This window comes from Hyperolius riggenbachi, chromosome 1 (assembly GCF_040937935.1).
Source record: "Hyperolius riggenbachi isolate aHypRig1 chromosome 1, aHypRig1.pri, whole genome shotgun sequence".
NCBI classification, from domain to species: domain Eukaryota; kingdom Metazoa; phylum Chordata; class Amphibia; order Anura; family Hyperoliidae; genus Hyperolius; species Hyperolius riggenbachi.
In genome coordinates this window covers 324,181,327-324,202,125 of record NC_090646.1, presented here as the reverse complement: position 1 = coordinate 324,202,125, position 20,799 = coordinate 324,181,327, and the positions used below count along the sequence as shown (strand labels likewise).

The 20,799-nt window shown below is 47.0% G+C and overlaps 1 protein-coding gene and 1 long non-coding RNA gene across 4 annotated transcripts in view; one reads left to right on the top strand and one right to left on the bottom strand.

Moving 5' to 3' along the window:
• MKNK2 (MAPK interacting serine/threonine kinase 2) overlaps window positions 1–8,263 on the bottom strand; it is a 444,163-nt gene extending 435,900 nt beyond the window's left edge. For 2 of the 3 annotated variants that reach the window (XM_068233848.1, XM_068233850.1), the window contains exon 1: window positions 8,000–8,262. The gene's annotated coding sequence lies outside the window, so the exon portion shown is untranslated. Of the gene's footprint in view, window positions 1–7,999 lie in introns of all 3 variants that reach the window. The other variant, XM_068233849.1, reaches the window with a different exon arrangement.
• A 481-nt stretch (window positions 8,264–8,744) lies between these two features.
• LOC137509821 (uncharacterized) overlaps window positions 8,745–20,799 on the top strand; it is a 229,904-nt gene continuing 217,849 nt past the window's right edge. The window contains exon 1 of the long non-coding RNA XR_011020499.1: window positions 8,745–8,843. This is a non-coding gene — a long non-coding RNA (uncharacterized lncRNA). The remainder of the gene's footprint in view (window positions 8,844–20,799) is intronic.

Genomic DNA, 20,799 nt, shown 5'->3' with positions numbered 1-20,799 from the left:
CCCGTAGGTTTTAACCCGCAGAGAAAAACTACGCTATAGGCAACCGGGAACTTCTAGCCATCAAGTTGGCCTTTGAGGAATGGCGACATTGGCTAGAAGGGGCAGAACACACCATTACAGTTTACACGGACCACAAAAATTTAGAGTACATTGAGGGCGCTAAGAAACTTAGCCCCCGACAGGCCCGGTGGTCGTTATTCATTTCAAGATTCAGACTTGTAATTACGTATACCCCTGGTAGTAAGAACATCAAGGCTGATGCCTTATCCAGGTGTTTTGAGCCTGAGACAGCACAGCCCTCAGCCCCTGAGACCATTCGACCTCAGAAGGTGGTCCTGGCAGCCACTGAGACCTGGAAAGATTGGACTGTCACTCTGAGTCAATTCCAACACTATGTTCCAGAGAGGAAGCCTGAGGGGGTCCTGTTTGTACCATTGCCTTTTCGCCTACAACTGTTGCAGCTGTTTCATTCCCACAAGAATGCTGGGCATCCTGGGGCCACCAGAACTCAGGATCTGCTTGCTAGATGTGCTTGGTAGCCGTCATTGGCAACAGACTGTAAGGAGTTTGTAAGAGAGTGTGCAGTGTGTGCTAGGAGCAAACCCTCCCGTCAGGCACCTGTTGGAACGTTGCAGTCATTAACAGTTCCGAGTGAACCTTGGACCCATTTGTCCATGGATTTTGTGGGCGAACTCCCCAGGTCTGAGGGCATGACGGTCATTTGGGTGATAGTTGATCGATTCAGTAAGATGGCTCATTTTGTCCCCCTGAAAGGACTCCCCTCGGCCCAGGAATTAGCTGATCGCTTCATCCAGCACATTTTCCGGCTGCATGGCATTCCGGAAAATGTAGTGTCAGATCGGGGAGTCCAATTCGTATCTAAGTTTTGGAGGAAATTTTGCCATCAGTTAGACATGGGTCTTTCTTTTTCATCAGGCTACCACCCACAGACCAATGGCCAGACCGAAAGAGTCAACCAGTCCCTGGAACAGTTTCTGAGATGTTATGTTGCAGATGCACAAACCGACTGGGTAAAATTTTTGCCGTTTGCAGAATTTGCACACAACAATCTGAAAAGTTCCTCTTCAGGATTTTCCCCATTTCAGGTGGTGTCGGGAAGGTCACCTAAGTTTGCCCCATTGCCAGTGGCTTCTACTCTACTGTTTCCAGCCCTGGAGGATTGGCAGGGGTCCTTAAAGAGACTCCGTAACAAAAATTGCATCCTGTTTTTTATCATCCTACAAGTTCCAAAAGCTATTCTAATGTGTTCTGGCTAACTGCAGCACTTTCTACTAACACAGTCTCTGTAATAAATCAATGTATCTTTCCCCTGTCAGACTTGTCGGCCTGTGTCTGGAAGGCTGCCAAGTTCTTCAGTGTTGTGGTTCTGCTATGAACTCCCCTTTATACACACTGCCTGTGTGTTATTTAGGATTAGAGCAGCTTCTCTCTTCTCTCTCTTATATTTTACAAGCTGGATAAATCGTCCTCTGAGCTGGCTGAGCTTTCACATACTGAGGAATTACAAACAAGGGCAAAGCTGTTGGCAGGAATAAAAGAGCAGCCTGAAACTTCAGTGCATGGGGGAAAGAAACACACAAATGATCTCTTGAGATTCAAAAGGAAGGCTGTATACAGCCTGCTTGTGTATGGATGTATTTTCTATGTGTGGACATACTGTACATCAACCTACTTCCTGTTTTGGTGGCCATTTTGTTTGTTTACAAACAAACTTTTTAAAACTGTTTTTAACCACTTTTAATGTGGCGAGGAGCGGCGAAATTGTGACAGAGGGTAATAGGAGATGTCCCCTAACGCACTGGTATGTTTACTTTTGAGCGATTTTAACAATACAGATTCTCTTTAAGGCAAATTTGGGGAATGGTTAAAAGGAATTTGGGGAGGGCTTTTCAGAACCAAAAGAAACAGTCCGACAAGAGACGTTCCATAGAGTGGGAATTCTCTCCAGGAGATTTGGTTTGGGTGTCCACACGACATTTGGCTCTAAAGCAACTGTCACCCAAATTGGGCCCTAGATTCGTGGGTCCTTTTCCAGTGACCAGAAAAATCAATAATGTCACTTATGCCATTGATCTTCCTACCAGCATGCGCGGTGTGAGATCATTCCACGTGTCCTTACTCAAGCCGGCGGTACACGTGGATTCTGCTCCCCCCCCGTGTTCATTGATGACCAACCTGAGTATGAGATAGACAAGATTCTGGACTCTCGGCTTGTGCAGAACTCCGTGCAGTATCTGGTTTACTGGAAGGGATATGGCATAGAGGAGAGAACTTGGGTGCCAGACTGTCGCATACACGCAGAGGAATTAAAGAAGGAGTTTCATGACTCGCATCCTGGAAAGCCTGGTGGAAAGTGTCCGGAGTCCACTCCTCAGGAAGGGGGGGGGGGGGGGGGGTACTGTAATAGATCGCGGAAAAGCCGCCGCGTGCACTGGCAGCAGGGCGGCTGATTCCGCGTCCAGCACGGCGGTTTGTACGCGGCAGCGTGCGTCTGGTGTGGCTGGGTCTGTTAGTTCACACAGGTTGAGGAATACGCGCGCGCGTGCGCTGAGAGGCAGAACCTTTATGAAAAGCGAGGAGGGATCAGCTGACCAGGTTGGTCAGCTGACCTCAGAGCAAGTGGCTATTGGTAGATCACTGATGGGTGGCGCCGGAGAGCGCTTCTCTATATATAGTCACTGCTGGTCAGTCTCAGGTTGTCTGCCGTTGCGAACACTTACGTGAAAGCACTCAGACCATAGTCAGATCTCACAGTGTGTTAGAACCAGGAGGACCTGGGAATTCACACTGAGCCAGATTACTTCTGTATTATCATTGTGTAATACTTCAGACTAGTTCCAGGGTGTTGAGACCACAGACCTCACGCCCAAGACTAGGGATTCTGTGTTATCATTGTGTTATACTTCAGACTAGTGCCAGGGTGTTGAGACCACGGACCTCACGCCCAAGACTAGGCATTGTTTGATCTCTGTTATGACCTATAGCATTTCTGATTATCCCTCTGCTTTCTGATTCGGTACCTACGACATATCTGATTACCTGTTGCAGACCTGGCTTGCCCGACCTTGAGAGCTATCTCTCGCCATTGAGAGATTAGTCTCCCGACCTGCTTGTGACACCCACCTTCCAGGTGTCACTCAGCCACAGGTCCTTCCTGCTATCCAGCCTGGGGCTCCACCCCTTGTGGATCTCTCAGGTTACTGGAAGGTTTCACACTTCCCAGAGGGAGGTATTTCCTATACTGCCAAGGACCACCTGCTCCTCGGGTGGTCCCACTCAAAGTCATTACTGTTGCACCAAACACTCACACTATATAGGTGTCCAGAGGTTAGTTATACTTGGATTATTGGTGATTCTGCAGATCATCCATAATCAGGTATATATCTGTATTCTTGGTGATACTGCAGATCACCAATAATCAGATTCTCTCTGTATGCTGACACCGATCGTTACAAGCCTGTTGTGGTATGCACTGGCCTTCTCCTCGCTGCCCATTAAAATGCAAGTTACACATAGTTTTAAAATACCACCATAATAAAAATTCACACATTTTATTTGCCCATTAGCCCCGGTTATTGCAACGTTAAAATTATATCCCTACTATAATGTATGGTGACAAAATTTTATTTGGAAATAAAGGTAAATATTTTCAGTTTTGCACCCATCACTAATTTTTAGCAGGGCTGTGGAGTCGGTACAAAAATCTTCTGACTCCGACTCCTCAGTTTATGAAACCATGACTCCAACTCCGACTCCGGGTAGCCAAAATGGCCCAGACTCCGACTCTAATATTTAACAGGGCTTTGGATTTTGTACAAAAATCACTCGACTCCAACTCCTCAACTCCGACTCCACAGCCCTGATTTTTAGCCCATACATTTACAATAATATACCCTCTTGACATACATATAAATTAATTTTTTTTATTCCCTAAAGTCAGTAGGTGTAATTTTACCATTTGGCCACAGGATGTCCCCGCTGAGCAAATCCTATTAGCGTATAAGTACGCTACATAGGAAACAATTTGTTGCTACACTGTACCCAGGGAAGTGACGCAGGCTTCAATGGAAGCCTGCTATCATGGGTGGCCTGCAAGGAAAATAATGAATGGGAACTTTGTTTCCATTCATAAATCTAAATGATCGGCGGCGGAGGCTCTATTTAAGAATAAACACTGTTTTTGAACAAAAACAGTGTTTATTCTCGGCGGGCATGTACGGATTGGCACAGGGGACTTTTTTCCCCTGCAGCCAATCCCCTCTGCTACCAGCAACATCGCGATCGCATGCATTTACACCCCACACTACACCCCACAAGCAATAGGCCGTGCAGGACCAGGTCAGCAAGGCCCACAGATTTTATAGCTACAAAGATGGTCCGCACCAATCCGTTACAGTTCTTCTTTATTAATGGACATATCCGAAATAAAATACCATCACATCTTAAGCTGACATGTTTTGGACTCGCTCAGTCCTTAACCTCCCCGGCGTTCTATTGAGATCGCCAGGGCGGCTGCGGGAGGGTTTTTTTTTTATAAAAAAAAATCTATTTCATTTCAGTTGGCTGCATGAAAGCCCACTAGAGGGCGCTCCTGTTGCATATTTCTGATCGCCGGAGGCGATCAGAAGTAACAAGAAGGGCCGCGATGAGCGTCCCTCCTTGTTTTGCTTTTCTCGTCGCCATGGCGACGAGCGGAGTGACGTCATGGACGTCAGCTGCCTCCGATCCAGCCCTTAGCGCTGGCCGGAACTGATTGGTCTGGCTGCGCAGGGCTCGGGCGGCTGGGGGGACTCTCTTTCGCCGCTGCTCGCGGTGGATCGCCGCACAGCGGCGGCGATCAGGCAGCACACGCGGCTGGCAAAGTGCCGGCTGCGTGTGCTACTTTTTGTTTGATAAAAAAAAATCGGCCCAGCAGGGCCTGAGCGGCACCCTCCGGCGGTAATGGACGAGCTGAGCTCGTCTATACCGCTCAGGAGGTTAAAGAGTAACAGTTAGGCATTAAATACAAAATTAATTTTCTAGTGCAGGCTGTTACAATAGTCAAAAGGATGCTAACCAGGCAAATCCAAACTTTAAAATCAATCTTACTGTGCACCTTCTCTCCCCATGCCCCCGGGCTCTAAGATGGTACGCAGACTATCAAAGACGCAAAAGTGACATGCTTACAAAGATGGGACGTGGCGAAAGTCTCCTGGTTCGGACGAGTCAATATAATTAAGATGAACGTCTTGCCCCGATTTTTGTACGTTTTTCAAGCCCTGCCGATCTCTGTCCCTATCTCCTTCTTTTGGGAAATCCGCAAATGTTTTCAGAAATTTATTTGGAAAGGCAAGCCACCTAGAATAAAATATGCCCTAACAACTCTCCCTAAAGAACAGGGTGGTATGGCGGTGCCAAACCTACAACTTTATCATACAGCGGCATTAATAATTCGAATAGTGGACTGGCATCGTCATGACCAAATGAAACAGTGGGTTGGGATGGAGAGGGACCTTGCTCGCCCTTCCCTGTCTGGCCTCCCTTGGATGAGGGGATGCACGGCTGCACCTGGGTCAACCTATCCCCTGGTTATGGACACTATAAAATCGTTCCTCAAAATTAATAGGTCCTCTCAGCTTTCACCTTGGCCTTCTCCAATGATACCGCTCCTGGATAACCCTGGGTTCCCACCTGGCACGAACCGTTTAGCATATCAACAATGGAGAGGTACTCGTCCATTGCGGGCATATCACTTACTTGAGGGGAGCTCCTGGCTGAGCATAGCCGCACTAGAGACCAAGCTACAATTACTTTCATTGGACCCATGGTCTCTGTTACAATTTCAGCATTTTTTACTTAGTCTAGGAGATAGACAATGCTTCACTCGAAATCTTATGCCATTCGAGTTGCTTTGTGATGGGGAGGGCTGTGTCACTAAAAGGATTTCACAAATATATGCTATGCTTATCACAGATCCCTCATTAACTACTTCCCTGAGAACTAGGTGGGAGGCCTCCCTAAATCAAACTTTCACGGAACCTCAATGGCGTAAGATCCTCATTTTGGCTCACAAGTGCTCCACCTCCGCCCGAATTCAGGAATCGGGTTACAAAATCCTAACGCAGTGGTACCGTACGCCATAAAGACTGCATCACATTTTCCCAGACTGAGGGTGTGGGGGTAATTGGGTGCCCGCAAGGGGAAGATTAGGGTCTGATCTGATGGGTAGCAGTGACAGGTGGTGACGGGGTGATTGATGGGTGGTCAGTGAGTGATTAGAGGGGAGAACAGATGTAAACAATGCACTTGGGAGGTGATCTGAGGGCGGATCTGCGGGCGATCTGAGGGTGTAGGCAGGTGATCAGGTGCCCGCAAAGGGGCAGGTTAGGGTCTGATCTGATGGGTGGCAGTGACAGGTGGTGACAGGGGGTGATTGATGGGTGATTGACAGGTGATCAGTGAGTGATTACAGGGGAGGATAGATGTATACAGTACACGGGGGAGGGGGACTGGGTAGGATCTGAGGGTGTGGGGGGGTGATCAGGGCCGTTTAGGACCTGATCTAAAATATAGCGTTGACAGATAATGACAGGGGGTGATTGATGGGTGATTAGGGGGGTGATTTGGTGCAAACAGTGGTCTGAGGGGGTGATCAGGGGGGGTCTGAGGGGTGCTGTGGGCAATCAGGGGGCAGCAACAGTGTGCTTGTGTGTGACTACATAGGCTGCCACCTCCCCTGGTGGTCTCTCGATTAGTGGGACCACCAGGGGAGGTGGCAGCCTGTATAATACGCTTTGTATACATTACAAAGCGTATTATACACTTTCAGTGCGGCAGATCGGGGGTTAACAACCCGCCGGCGCTTCTAATTGGCCGGCGGGTTGACGTCACGGGTGGTTGGAGCCTAATGCCGGCGGATGCGCACGCATCTATGCACGCGATCCTCGGCTATTCAGTCCCCCAGGAGCCACCGCCGATCGGCGTTAGGCGGTCCCAATTTGCCGACGCCGATCACCATAGGTAGTGGGCGGTCGGCAAGTGGTTAAAGAGAATCCTTTTAAAAACGCCCTAGCGTTTGAACGTTTTGCCGAAATTGCAGCAAAACGCTCTAGTGTGAATGGGCCCTAATGCAACTTTATAATGTAATTCAATGCGGCACCATTTTTATACCGTCGGCACTGTGCGCCAATTTTATCTGACCCCGGTTTGCTACTTTTAAATGTGAATGGGCCCTTACGCACTCCTGGGAGGTCTGTACAGTGCTTTCATCTTCTGCAGTTGCCCCTGTCTTTTATAGGGTGTACATTTTAAAAGTGCTGCATGTTAAAATAGGCAGAAGAATATTTGCACCAATATTCTACTATATCCGTACAGTACTCTGTAACAGTAAAAGGATATAATAGTATATTGGTGCAAATATTCTTCTGCCTATTTTAACATGCAGCACTTTTAAAATGTACACCCTATAAAAGACAGGGACAACTGCAGAAGATGAAAGCACTGTACAATAAATACACAACCAGTAAAATAAAATGCAGAACTGAAATAATTCAAATGAAAGTAACTAACAGGAGATGTTAAAACCTACAGTACAAATGTACAGTACAGTATAAATGCTCTAATAATACATAGATCATATAAGCGCATTGCTTCCTTCCTTTACGTTAACATTATTTACCTCCGTAATACCATGTGACGGCAGACGCCAATCACTCCCCATGTATACAGTAGAGGCTTAGCTGTAAGTTACGGCAGCCGTACAACTCGTTTATTTTACTGTGTAATGTGACACCAAAACGAAACGATTATGTTAAAAAAAATAGCTGAATAAATAACAATAGTAACAGAAGCAGCTGAACGTTACTTTCCAGCACAGGGAACACATAGATACAAAGGCACGCAAATAGCTCAGTCACAGAACCCAGCCACTTCGGTTCAGGCAAGGCCTCGGTGCTGCGTCTATTCTATCCAAACACGTGCTCCTCTCCAACGTACATACCTCCGATGCTCTGCAGCGAAGGGGCACTGCTCCCAAAACTGCCACTGCTATTCATACGACTGTCCAGCGACCCATCGATCAGGATCAACAGCTGCCTTCCTTCTATGATTTCACTAGGGGGCGTGTCTGAGATCTGGTCACAGCTCAGCAGTAAGGACGCAGTGCTCACATTGATGTCCCCTCTTGTCTCTGTATGCTGCTATTGCTCAGCCTCCTCTCTGGCTGTTGCTGTTCTGTAAGCTAGTTTCAGACAACTCTGCAGCTCCTCCTCTTCCTGAGCATAAAAACATTGCGTCACGTAGGGCATGCCTTCCTTGTGCCAGTAAAATTATGTGCTTAGAGCCTGAAGTGAAGATGACGAGGTTGCAATGTAAAAAATATATGTAAATTATGTATTAAAGTTCAGCTTTTTGTGGAACTTTAGCAAACAGCTAGGATGCTTACATGCTTCAGTGTATTGCAGTATGTGATTTAATATTTTCACGTTTTTGCTTTCAAATTGCAAGTTTGCCAGCTATGCCAGTTTTACAGTTTAAATTTTTTTAAACACTCATTATAGAATGACAGAATGTTCATTAAAAGCTATTACTTTTACTACAGTGAACAGATTTTTGATGTTCCCAACCTGGGATAGTGCACTGTAGGACAACTTTCACAATTCTAAATGCCACATATATGTCCAGTAATTACAAACAAATAGCGACACAAAGGCTTTTTTTCATCTTTTCATGTTTTATAGGAAGAAAATATCATATATAGAACAATTTTCACTGTGGGCTTTACTATGGAGGTGCTGTGTCCAGCACATCCAGCATACAGAACAATCTTCACTGTCTCTAATACTGTGAGTAAAATGTGTTCAGAATGATAAAAAGCAGAAATATAGCTTCAAATGTGTGTAAATAATCATCAGTTACAGCTCTGTCTGTGTGCTCCTGTGTCTCTCTCTGCCACAGTCAATCGCAAACTCGCTACATGCAGTGCTTTGGGGGCGATTGCGTTCTGATTCTCGATCTATTGACCGGGAATCACAATCGCAAATCATGGTAAGAACACAAAATTTTGTGCCGCAAATTTGCAATCGCTATTGCCAATTTGCCCTTATCCTAAACACTGCTACCGCCTACTGAGTGCACCCTAGTGGCTGCAGCTCACGCGCTTTGAGTTTGCCTAGAGAAAAGCGCAATTTTAATGTTATTTGTCCTGTCTTGACATACAAACACAGATTAACATTGGGGAACAAAATATATAGGGCAGGGAGAAATATCTGCTGCTAATATACAGTATATCATCTTTACAGAACAACATTTGAGCCATCCAAATACATCCAATACATTTATGAAACAATAAAGAAAACATCCACAAATACTGTGAGACATTACCTGCATGCACACATATGGTCCGCACCTCCACAAAGCTGCTCATGCACAAGCTTCATTCTACTTCTCATGCCCAGTACATCATCACTTATGCACTTGTACACGGAGAGGAGTGCGGCTACAAAAAAAAATATGACAAGCCCTTGTTGGCTATGTTTAAGTACTTTGCGCAGGAACGGAGGGCTTGAAGCCTTTGGATTACCCAGAGGCTTCCTTCTACTGAGGTAACATTTACCTTATTTCTCCTTACAGGTTCACTTGAACCATTTCAGCCCACGGGTATTTTTCACCTTATGGACAAGAGGAATTTTCAACTTTCAGCTCTCCTCCCTTTCATCCCCCAATAATTTTATCACTACCGGTACTCAGGGCCGGATTTGTGGGCAGGCACCCAAGGCACAGGACTAGGGGCGAATTGATTATGCTACCTTCCTGGGGCGGCCGCGGGTGACAGGTTAACTAACTGACTGCACCTGCTGTGACCTGTCACCCTTCATAGTTTCCGCAGCCGCCCGCCCCGCTTGCCGCTCTGCTCTGTGACTGCGATGTGAGCAGAGGCAAGCGGAAGCAGCTGCGGTTGCCTGGCTGCAAGGAGAGGGGGCGGGATCCCAGAGGAGGAGGACCGAGCGGAGATCGGACTCCGAGTGACTTACTCGGAGCCCATCATGTGATGCATGCTGCTGTGTGGTGTGGTGCGCCCTGGCCCCTGCCCTGGACTCGAGCGAGCCGGGTTGCCTGCATCTGGCACTGGCAGCCAGCCAGTCATCATCACCAGCCGCCACTGCGGCCAGTACGTACCTGCTGCAAGGCAGACTTTCCCTCAGTCCCAGCACACAGCTCCAGCCTCCAACAACAAGCAAGCTTCTGCTTTACACAAACATTGGGAGAGCAGAGCGCATCTTTCAATAGGGCGCCCCCGCTGTCAATCAGTGACGTGATGTCACTGATTCACATTTCACGCACAGCGCTGCCAGGAGTCACTTTCTAGGGGAGGGTCTCGCACACCGCTGGGGCTGATGGATCTATGAGAGCCTCAGTGCGCAGGCTCTCTGCAGAACGAGACCCCCTTTCCTAATGTTCTGCTGTGCACATCCCTGGCTGGCTGGCTCCAGATTTGTTGTGACATTTTGACTGCAGACTTGACTGTAAGTTTCTGCTGCAGGCAGCATGATGTCTCTGTGTGTTCCTGACGGTCAGTGTGTGTCAGGATGAGTGACTAGCCAGGCAGGGTAAGCAGCGTCCCAGCAAAGCTGTAGGAGAGAGCAGAGATCGGCACTCAGATTTACGGTTCACCCGAGGAATGCAGGGGCATGGGTCCTGCTTCCACTACTGTGATCAGTCCTGTGAAAGGTGTACATTGCTCAGGCAACAGCCATGGCAATTCATGGGGAGAGAGAGCAGAGGCCAGGCCAGCAATATATGCACATACATTTATATGTGACAGTTCTGCACTTACATTAACTTTGAGTGAAGCATCCAAAGGCACTAAGTTATGCTCCTCTGACATAGTGTAGAACAGTTGCAAATAAATGTATGTGCATGCAGAGTAAGCAGCAGCAGCATTTGGGACAGCTCTGGCACACATTACAGTGTATCTGACCATTTTAACATACAGAAAATTATGTTCAATTTAAATTGTTCAATAGTGTGTGCACGGGGGAGCGAGCGACAGATTCCATTGCCTGTTAGGGCCAGAAAGTGTCTCTCTCTCTCTCTCTCTCTCTCTCTCTCTCTCTCCAGTATCACTCATAATGTACAGAGGATCCCAGGCACAGAAAGTATCCATGCAACAGCCACGTTGTAACTAGCAGATGTTTGCTCATGAGCAGGTGTAGCTTAGTATACAAAATAGCTTTTGTGCTAATCCTTTCTGTGTCTGGCTGGGGAAAGCCTTGCTAGGATCCCCTGTATGTTATGCGGGTGAAACTGGCTGCTGCTGGTCTAATGTTGTTAAGTTTTGTGCATTGGCTGGGCGTTTTCTGGACTTTTTACTTTTTCTACAGCAATTTATGCGTGGACCGCTGTGTACTGTAGTATACACATCAAGGATGCACGTTTGTGGAAAAAGATGTGTGTAAGATGGGGGGGGGGGGGGGGGGGGGACTTTGTAGGGGGCGAGTTGGTGATAATGGGCCTTGGGCGGCAAAAAGTACAAATCCGGCCCTGCCGGCGGTACTTATCACAATGAAATGATCTATACCTTGTTTTTTCCGCCACCAATTAGGCTTTCTTTGGGTGGTACATTATGCTAAGAATTATTTTATTTTAAATGCATTATAATGGGAATACCGTATATACTCGCATACAAGCCGAATTTTTGACCCCCAAAAAGGGGGCCAAAAGTTGGGGGGTCGGCTTGTATGTGAGTCGTGGGTGGTGGTCTGCGCCCCCGCCCGCCCGCTCGCCCGCCTGCTCGCTCGCCCCCTCCCTCCCTCCGCGGCCGCCGCTGCTGCTAAATTACCTGCTTCAGCGGCCGCTTCCTAATCCGGGTTCCCCTCTTCATCCTGCGGACTCCGTAACTGTATCACAGCAGCGCGCCCGGCGCTGCTGCTGTGACGATGCAGGGGGCAGGAAAGAGCGGTTCCCCTGGTAACGGCGCATCGCCGTTACCAGGGGAACCGCTCTTTCCTGCCCTCTGTTCAGGCCCTGTTCACAGAGGTCAGTTGCACTGCAGAATCCTATGGGGCTGTTCACAATAACCGATCGCATTATTCTAACTCGCTGCATGCAGGCTTTATATTAAAGTGTATGGAAATTCTCCATTGCAGTTCACAGTCAATATAACAATCATTCACAGTCTAGCGGATTGGACATTTGGTGGCCCACCTGAGACATTGGCCTCAATTCACTAAGATCATGCTGGAGATAATAAGGCAAGAGATAACTTACCTCCACACAGTGAGAGAGTTATTTTATCTCTTCATTCCTTAAGTTACCTCCTCTGTAGTTAATTTACCTCCTCTGTAGTTAATTTACCTCCTCTGTAGTTATTTTCACACGCAGTTAATAAACAGCCTGTCTTTAACTCTGGAGTTATTTTAAAGATTGAAGCGTTAACTTAAAGACAGAAGAGTTAACTTTAGGTTTGCCTGAGGTAAAATGTTTCCAGAATACTACATGCCTTATCACCATGGTGATAACTCTAGAAGAGTTATTAAAGACAGGAGATAAGCTTAGTGAATTGAGGCCATTGACTGAGACATATTTGTGCCTGGGATGGGAGACCCTAATTCTGGGACATGTCCCAGTTTACCTACTTATCTGCTAACTGTACTTTTACAAAATTTTGTTTTTTCTACCTACAAATGTTCATCAAAATCTATACATTTTCTGTAAGCAGAGAAAGCCTGCAAAATTCAAATACTGTACAGAATTGTTAATTTAGTCTGTCAAGTGATCATTGCATCAATGTTTTTTTAAAATCAACTACTTCACCACTACAGGTTATCCAGCATTAGTATCTTAGCATGTGCATGAAAAAGGGCGCCAGGAAAAAAGGGCCTGGCTGGATAACAAAATGGCGCTGGTGGATTACGAAATATCAATAACAATAAACCTCATTAACGAAATTGGTTTACGATAAATACAGTGTTAAAACAGACGGCAGTTGATAACGAAAATATATTAATGTAACGTAATTCAACAATACAGCTTAACCCAACCCTACTCTCAAACAGAACCCTCCCTTGGTGGTGCCTAAAACTAACCACTCTCCTGGTGGTCCCTAACCCTAACCACCCCCCCCCCCCCTCCTCTGGTGGTGCCTAACCCTCCTGGTGGTGCCTAACCCTAACCACTCCCCTGATGGTGCCTAAACCTAACCACTCCTCCTGCAGAAACACCCTTTTACACACAGAAACGATAATATCTTTGATAACATAAAATCTGTACATACAAATGAAATAATATGTCAAAAACTATAACGTTGCAAGCTTCTAAAATGATAACATACTTTAAAAACTTTAATGTTCTAATGTTGTTAACGATATTTATTGGGTGCCCCTTTTTCAGCTTTTTTTTGCCGTATCAACAATAATTGCATTAGAGTCTATGGCGGCGCCCTTTTCGTCCACTAGCCACCAGTGCCCTTTTTGTCCTGCTTCCATCTTAGCTGTCCTTATATATACAGTGACCAGACGTCCCAGTTTACTTGGGACATGTCCCAAAATTAGGGTCCTCTGTCTCAGGCACAAATATGTCCCAGGGGGGCCCCCAGTTGTCCTGGTGGACCACCGGATATCCCAGCTGCCAGACTCTGTGATTACACAATTGGCTCCCACTCTCTGTGCCTGCCTCCTGAAAACACTGGCCCACCCACAGATCAGAGAGGTAACTGGGGGGGGGGGGGGGGGCAAGAGGTCACTCTGACTACCCATCTTTCTTCTTTTGTATCTTCCACTTCGATGTTTCTGGGCAGCGTACTTAATTATGTGTGAGAAGATTCTGTCTAATCATATTATTGTGTTGTAAATTTATTAGGATGGCTGTAATGCTGCTCTGTTGAAATGATATGTATCAGCAACGACATACTGTATCTCTCTCCATGCCCTTTACATATTTATCAACATCAATCTGTTGGTATCTAAAAAAAAAAATACCCCATGCCCGCTTCCTGATGTTGGCCCGCAGTTAAAAAAAAAAACACTTCCTGGTAAAACAGCATAGTAAAATTGCACAGAGCAATCATTTTTAATAAAAATATTATACAATGAACCCCTTCCAAAGCCCCCCTCCCCTGCCTCCTACCCCAGTTACCAAACAATCACCTAAAAAAAATAAAAAGATTAAAAAAAAAATTATTAGTTGCCTTAGGGACTTAACTTTTTTGTTTAATATGTATGTTGTGAGGCTATATTACTGTTACTTCAGTCCATAAGGGCTTTCAATTGACCGGACACAAAAAACACCAAAACAGAAAAATACAGCTTTACTTCCAAATATTATAGTGCCGCCATACATTATACTAGGAACATAATTAAATGTTGTGATAGCCGGAACTAATGGGCAAGTAGCATTGCTTATTTTAAAATTCTAGAGCATAGAATTAGAGAGATAGTGGAGATAGTGTATTTTTTCTTGCTTTGCCTATAAAATGCATATAAAATAAAGTAATTAATGAAAACAAGTATCGCCCACAAAAAGCCTAATTTGTGGTGAAAAAAGCTATATATATATATATATATATATATATATATATATATATATATATATATATATATATATATATATATATGTGTGTGTGTAACGATCTGCTAGTGTAGGTATACCCTAGCAGACAGACAACCAGCTGACACTCTCAGGAGGGGAGACGCCGCGTAATAAGACAGTGAACAGTAGGAGGCAGCTACTGACACCGCGTAAATATATTAGGAAGAGTCAGACAGATCGAGTCAGCAACAGATCAGACGGCAGAGGTACAAAATCAGCAGGCAAGATCAAAGTGAGTAAACAGGCAGAGGTTGGCAACAGATCAGATGGGCAAAGGTACAAAATCAGCAGGCAGGATCAAGGTAAGTAAACAGGCAGAGGTCGGCAACAGATCAGATTGGCAGAGGTACAAAATCAGCAGGCAAGATCAAATTGAGCAAATAGGCAGAGGTTGGCAACAGATCAGATGGGCAAAGGTACAAAATCAGCAGGCAGGATCAAGGTAAGTAAACAGGCAAAGGTCGGCAACAGATCAGATTGGCAGAGGAACAAAATCGGCAGACAGAAGAGGTTGAGAAGTTGAGAACAGGCAAAGGTCAATATAATTCAATCACAAATAATAATAATAGTATAGCCTGGGCTAGTGTGCAATCCCCGGGGTCCTGCCGGATCAAAACACACACGGAACTGACTATGGTCTGAAGCCTCACAGATGTGTTAGCTAGAGCAGACAAGGCGAGAGTGAGCAGAAAGAGCTTAAGAAGCCTGGGATGGAAGGATAACCACGCCCCCAACGAGCCCAGCAATCACAATCCGGAGGTGGAGCCATGCGTGTCAGCTGACTGCCGATCAGCTGACACGCTTCCTTAGAGCATAAAGGGTGCGACACTGACAGCGTGTGCGTCCACCCTCATTCGCCACCTGCGCGTCACGCGCACGGACACCAGCTGGAGTTCCGCTGACGTCATCCACGATGACCCGGAGGTCGCAGACACACTACCAGCAGCGAAGGAGGTAAGATCCGTCATCCTGACTATATATATATATATATATATATATATATATATACATTTATCATCTAATTGATAACAATTCATCACATTTTCAAGCTAAATAATCACTCGAAGTAAGTTGTTCCTGATTAGTTAATTTCAATATTGCTCTTCTTACCTTAACCATTTGTGCCGCCCGGACGTGAAGCTCACGTCCGGGCGGCTGCTCTGATGCGCTCCTGCGCTTCGCGCCCCTGTGCCTCCGTGGTGTCCCCCGGTAGCCCTGGGATCAGTGAATGGGAACATGGTTCCCGATCACCGATCCCTGTCCCCCACAGAAAAACCGCTTCGCTCACACATGAGGCTTCAGTTCTGCTGCCTGGAAAAATGTCGCATCCCCCTTGTACTTCCGCTTAGCGAGAAGTACAAGGAGGGAAAACAAAAATGAAGGTGGCCATCTTGTGGCCACATAGTAAAACTACATCTACATATTTTTTACATTGTAATTTACACATATAACAACATTAAAAATTAACTGTTTATGTCCCACACCAAAATATTACCCAAATAAAACTTTTAATGAAAAAAAAATACAATTAAAAAAAAAAAGACGTAAATAGTTACCTAAGGGTCTGAACTTTTTAAATATGCATTTGAAGGGGGTATACTACAAACTTTTTTTTAAATTATAAGCTTGTAAATAGTGATGGACTCAAAACGGAAACAATGCACCTTTATTTCCAAATAAAATATTGGTGCCATACATTGTGATAGGGACAAAATTTAAATGGTAAATTGTAACGATTGGTGTCAGCAACCAGAGAGAATCTGATTATTGGTGATCTGCAGTATCACCAACAATACAGATATATACCCGATTATTGATGATCTGCAGAATCACCAATAATGCAAGTATGACTAACCTCTGGACATCTGATAACATATAAGTGTTTGGTGCAACAGTGAGCTGTCTCCCGTGGGGCGGGAGACGCTGATAACAAAAGAGCAAGGACCACCTGAGGAGCAGGTGGCCCTTGGGAGAGCAGGGACTATCTCCTGGGAAAAGGGATAGAGATAACTTGCTATCCAGTGATTCCCTGTAATACTGGGAATCAGACTTTACTGCAGCCAAAGGACTCCAAAGGGATAGAGCCCCTGGCTGGACTGCAGAGAGGCCTCTCTGAGCAACAGGAGGTCTCTGCAGCTACCTGACACTTAGCAGGGTCGTGTCACAAGTAGTACAGACAGACTGACACTCAAGGGGAGAGTGACAGCCAGAAGGGTCGTTCAGGCCGGGTCGGCGACACACGAGCAGATAAGGTACAGAGACAGAAGGCTGATTCGGTAACCAGGTACAGGCAGGGTTTGGCAACAGGTAGGCAGATATGCAAAGGTACCGAATCAGAAGACAAGAGAGAGGTCTAGAGAGCAAAGGGTCATAACATATAAGCAAAGGCCTAGTCTAGAGTGTGAGGTCCGTGGTCTCAACACCCAGGAACTGGTCTCAAGTATAACACAGCAATGCCACAGTATCCCTAGGCTTGGGTGTGAGGTCATTGGTCACAACACCCTGGAACTGGTCTAAAGTATAACACAGCAATGACACAGTATCCCTAAGCCGGGGTGTGTGGCCCTTGGTCACGACACCCTGGAACTGGTCTAAAGTATAACACATCAATGACACAGTATCCCTAAGCTTAGGTGTGTGGTCCTTGGTCACAACACCCTGGAACTGGTCTAAAGTATAACACAGTAATGACACAAGAGTAATCTGGCTCAGTGTGAATTCCCAGGTCCACCTGGTTCTAGCACACTGTGGGATCTGACTATGGTCTGAGTGCTAACACGTATGTATTCACAATGGCAGACAACTTGAGACTGAGCGGCGAGATCTATATATAGTGCAGCGCTCCGCAGCACCACCCAGCGCCACTCAGCCAATGACAGTCCGCTCTGGGATCAGCTGACCAACCTGATCAGCTGATCCCTCTCCTCCTGGCATAAAGGTCCTGCCTCCCAGCACGCGCGCGCGTAACTCTCCGTCTGTGTGCACTAGAAGGCTCAGACAAACCAGACGCATGCTGCTGTGCGGAAACCGCCGGTCTGAACGCGAAGACAGCCGCCCCACTGCCAGACCGCGCGGCGGCATCTCCACAATCCTTTACATATAATATCCGAGACAAATGGGCAAATAGAATACATAGGTTTTAATTATTGTAGCGTGGATTATTTTAAAGCTATAATGTCAGAAAACTGAGAAATTATGATTTTTTTTCCATTTATTTCTTATTACCGTATATCCTCGGGTATAAGTCGAGAAATTTAGGACTGACTCACAGTATAAAAGTTGGGGGGTCGCCTTATACTCGAGTCAGTTCTAAATTTCTTGACCTGTAGCCGGGATTGAGGGAAGAGGGGCCGCCCTCTCTCTCCCTCTTCCTACAGCGCTAAAGGCATAAATGTGCTTAATCTACCTCCCACCACTAAACACATTATGTGGCTACAATTTTCTAGCCCCCCCTCCCATGTGTAATGAATGCACCCCATGCCGGAAGGAAGCCGACACTCACAATTTCAGCGAGCATGGCCAGGGTGACATGTGAGGACATGCGACATCTGCTATGGCGCTGGGCAGGCTGGAGCGTGAGTGATGAGGCTGTGTTCGGCATTAGCAATCCCCTGCAACCCCCCCCCCCCCCGGCCCTCCCCAACTGTCAGTGTGCCGTCCCATGTATAATCATACCCACAGCGCTGCCGGAAGGAAGCTGCCACTTACAAATACAGTGCGGGGCGCAGCGTCCTATCAGCTCTCTCTCTCTCTGGTCTGCCTCAGTTAGCGCTGCTCCGGCTCCCGGAGTCACGGAGCAGCGCTAATTGAGGCAGACCAGAGAGAGAGAGCGGATAGGACGCTGCGCCCCGCACTGTATTTGTAAGTGGCAGCTTCCTTCCGGCAGCGCTGTGGGTATGATTATACATGGTGAGGCACACTGACAGTTGGGGAGGGGCGGGGGGGTTGCGGGGGATTGCTAATGCCGAACACCGGCTCATCACTCACGCTCCAGCCTGCCCAGCGCCATAGCAGATGTCACATGTCCTCACTTGTCACCCTGGCAATGTCGACAAGGTTTTCCTTCCAGCAGTGGCTGCAGCTCACGGGTGGGTTGGGGGGAGAGGTACTACTTGCAGCACTGGCCACCTGGGGTGTGGAAAGGGATGTATTATTTATGTCAAAAGACTGGCCACAATGGAGGTGGGGGGTATTTACACCTCACTTGCCACAATGGAGGGGGAGGGGGATATTGTACAGGTCACTGGCCACAATGGGGGGCTGTTAATAGCTGCATGTGAGGGGCCTGGAGGAGTTCATAGCTGCATTTCGGGGCCAGGAGGGTTTAATGGCTACAATACTTTATGCAGTCTAGCTATTAACCCATCCTGGTCCCCAACTACAGCCATTAACTTTGCTGGATAGACTTATACACGAGTAATTGGAAAATTCCAGCTTTTGAGGGTCAAATATTGGGGTCGACTTATACACGGGGTCGACTTGTATCCAAGTATATACGGTAATCCTGTTAAAATGCATTATTAAATAAATAATTCTTAGCAAAATGTACTACCCAAAGAAAGCCTAATTAATGGCGGAAAAATTAGATCAATAAATTGTGATAAGTAGTGATAAAGTTATTAGTGAACTTACTGCCAACTCCTCCATGCCCACCTAAAAGAATGGGCTTGAAAGGAAAAGCAGGGTAGTTAGGCGCCCCCCCCCCCTGCAAGAAGTGCCGCTATTGGCTAGTACCTAATTTGCCTTGCTGAAAATACTGTCTAGGAACCTCAAACTATATGGAGGTAGTAAAGTTGGACAGGGATTGGCCAATCATAATTGAATATGTACCAGGCCTTACTTTTAATGACAAAATGTATGCTTACTTTTTAAAGTAGGAATGTACATGTAGTTGTCTTTATGCAAAGTAATGGCTATTGCAAAAGGTGGTATACTTCATAAATGAATATTATTGATGTGAAAAGGTTTGGTGTCGGCACCTTAGCAAGTACTTTCTGTAGTGTTGGTTTTCTTCTAATAGGTCTGTCATTTCAAATTGACAGAGTGGTGGCATTGAGCTATGTGAGTGCGCAGCTCAACTACACCTGGTTTAACCTCTAGCCGACTGCATCACGCCGATGGGCGTGGCCGCGGGCAGCAGCCCCAGGACCGCCTAACGCCAATCGGCAGAAAGTCCTGCGGCTCTGTTTTTCAAGAGATTGCGCGCAGGCTGCGAGTGCATCTCCTGTTGGTGGGTGGAGCGGATCGGAGCCTTCAGTCTCCGAGCGGCAATCGCCGCTCAAGAGACTTTTAGATGGCGAAACTGCCGTCTATTTACCCATACAGTGATATGATCTACAGCACAGTGCTGTACTGTGAAACGGCTGTCCCCTCCAGAGGCACAGAGGTGATCGGCTGTCATAGGCTGAAGCCTATGACAGCTGATCACGGGGATTGGCTGGCAGGGGTGGAAGGGGGGCGTACGATCGTTTAAAAAAAACAATTTTTTTTAATTAAAAAACAAACACATAAACATAAACAAACAAACAAACATCTGGGGGGCAATCAGACCCAACCAACAGAGAGCTCTGTTGGTGGGGAGAAAAGGTGGGGGGGGATCACTTGTGTCGTGTGGTCCTGCAGCTTGGCCTTAACCACTTGCCGACCGCCCCCAGCCGATAGGCGGCGGCAAAGACTGGGCCTAAACGACCGCAATATGCCCATCGGCGGAGGCGGCAGCAGGCGTGGTTATGCGGCGATCGCGTCATTCATGACGCAATCAGCCGCCGGTGACTGGCTCCGCCCCCCTCGAGTTGTAACCCGCCGGCCATTCGGAAGCGCCGGCGGGTTACTAGCACCCGGATCGCCGCAAGTAATATGTATAGAAGGCTTTGTAATGTATACAAAACCTATTATACTGGCTGCCTCCTGCCCTGGTGGTCCCAGTGTCCGAGGGACCACCAGGGCAGGCTGCAGCCACCCTAGTCTGCACCAAAGCACACTGATTTCCCCCCCCGTCCCCTGATCGCCCACAGCACCCCGCAGACCCCCCCTGCCCACCCCCCAGACCACTGTTAGCACCCAATCACCCCCCTAATCACCCATCAATCACTCCCTGTCACTTTCTGTTAACGCTATTTTTTTTTAACCCTAAACTGCCCCCTGCTCCCTCCTGATCACCCCCCACCCCTCAGATTCTCCCCAGACCCCCCCCCCCCCTGTGTACTGTATGCA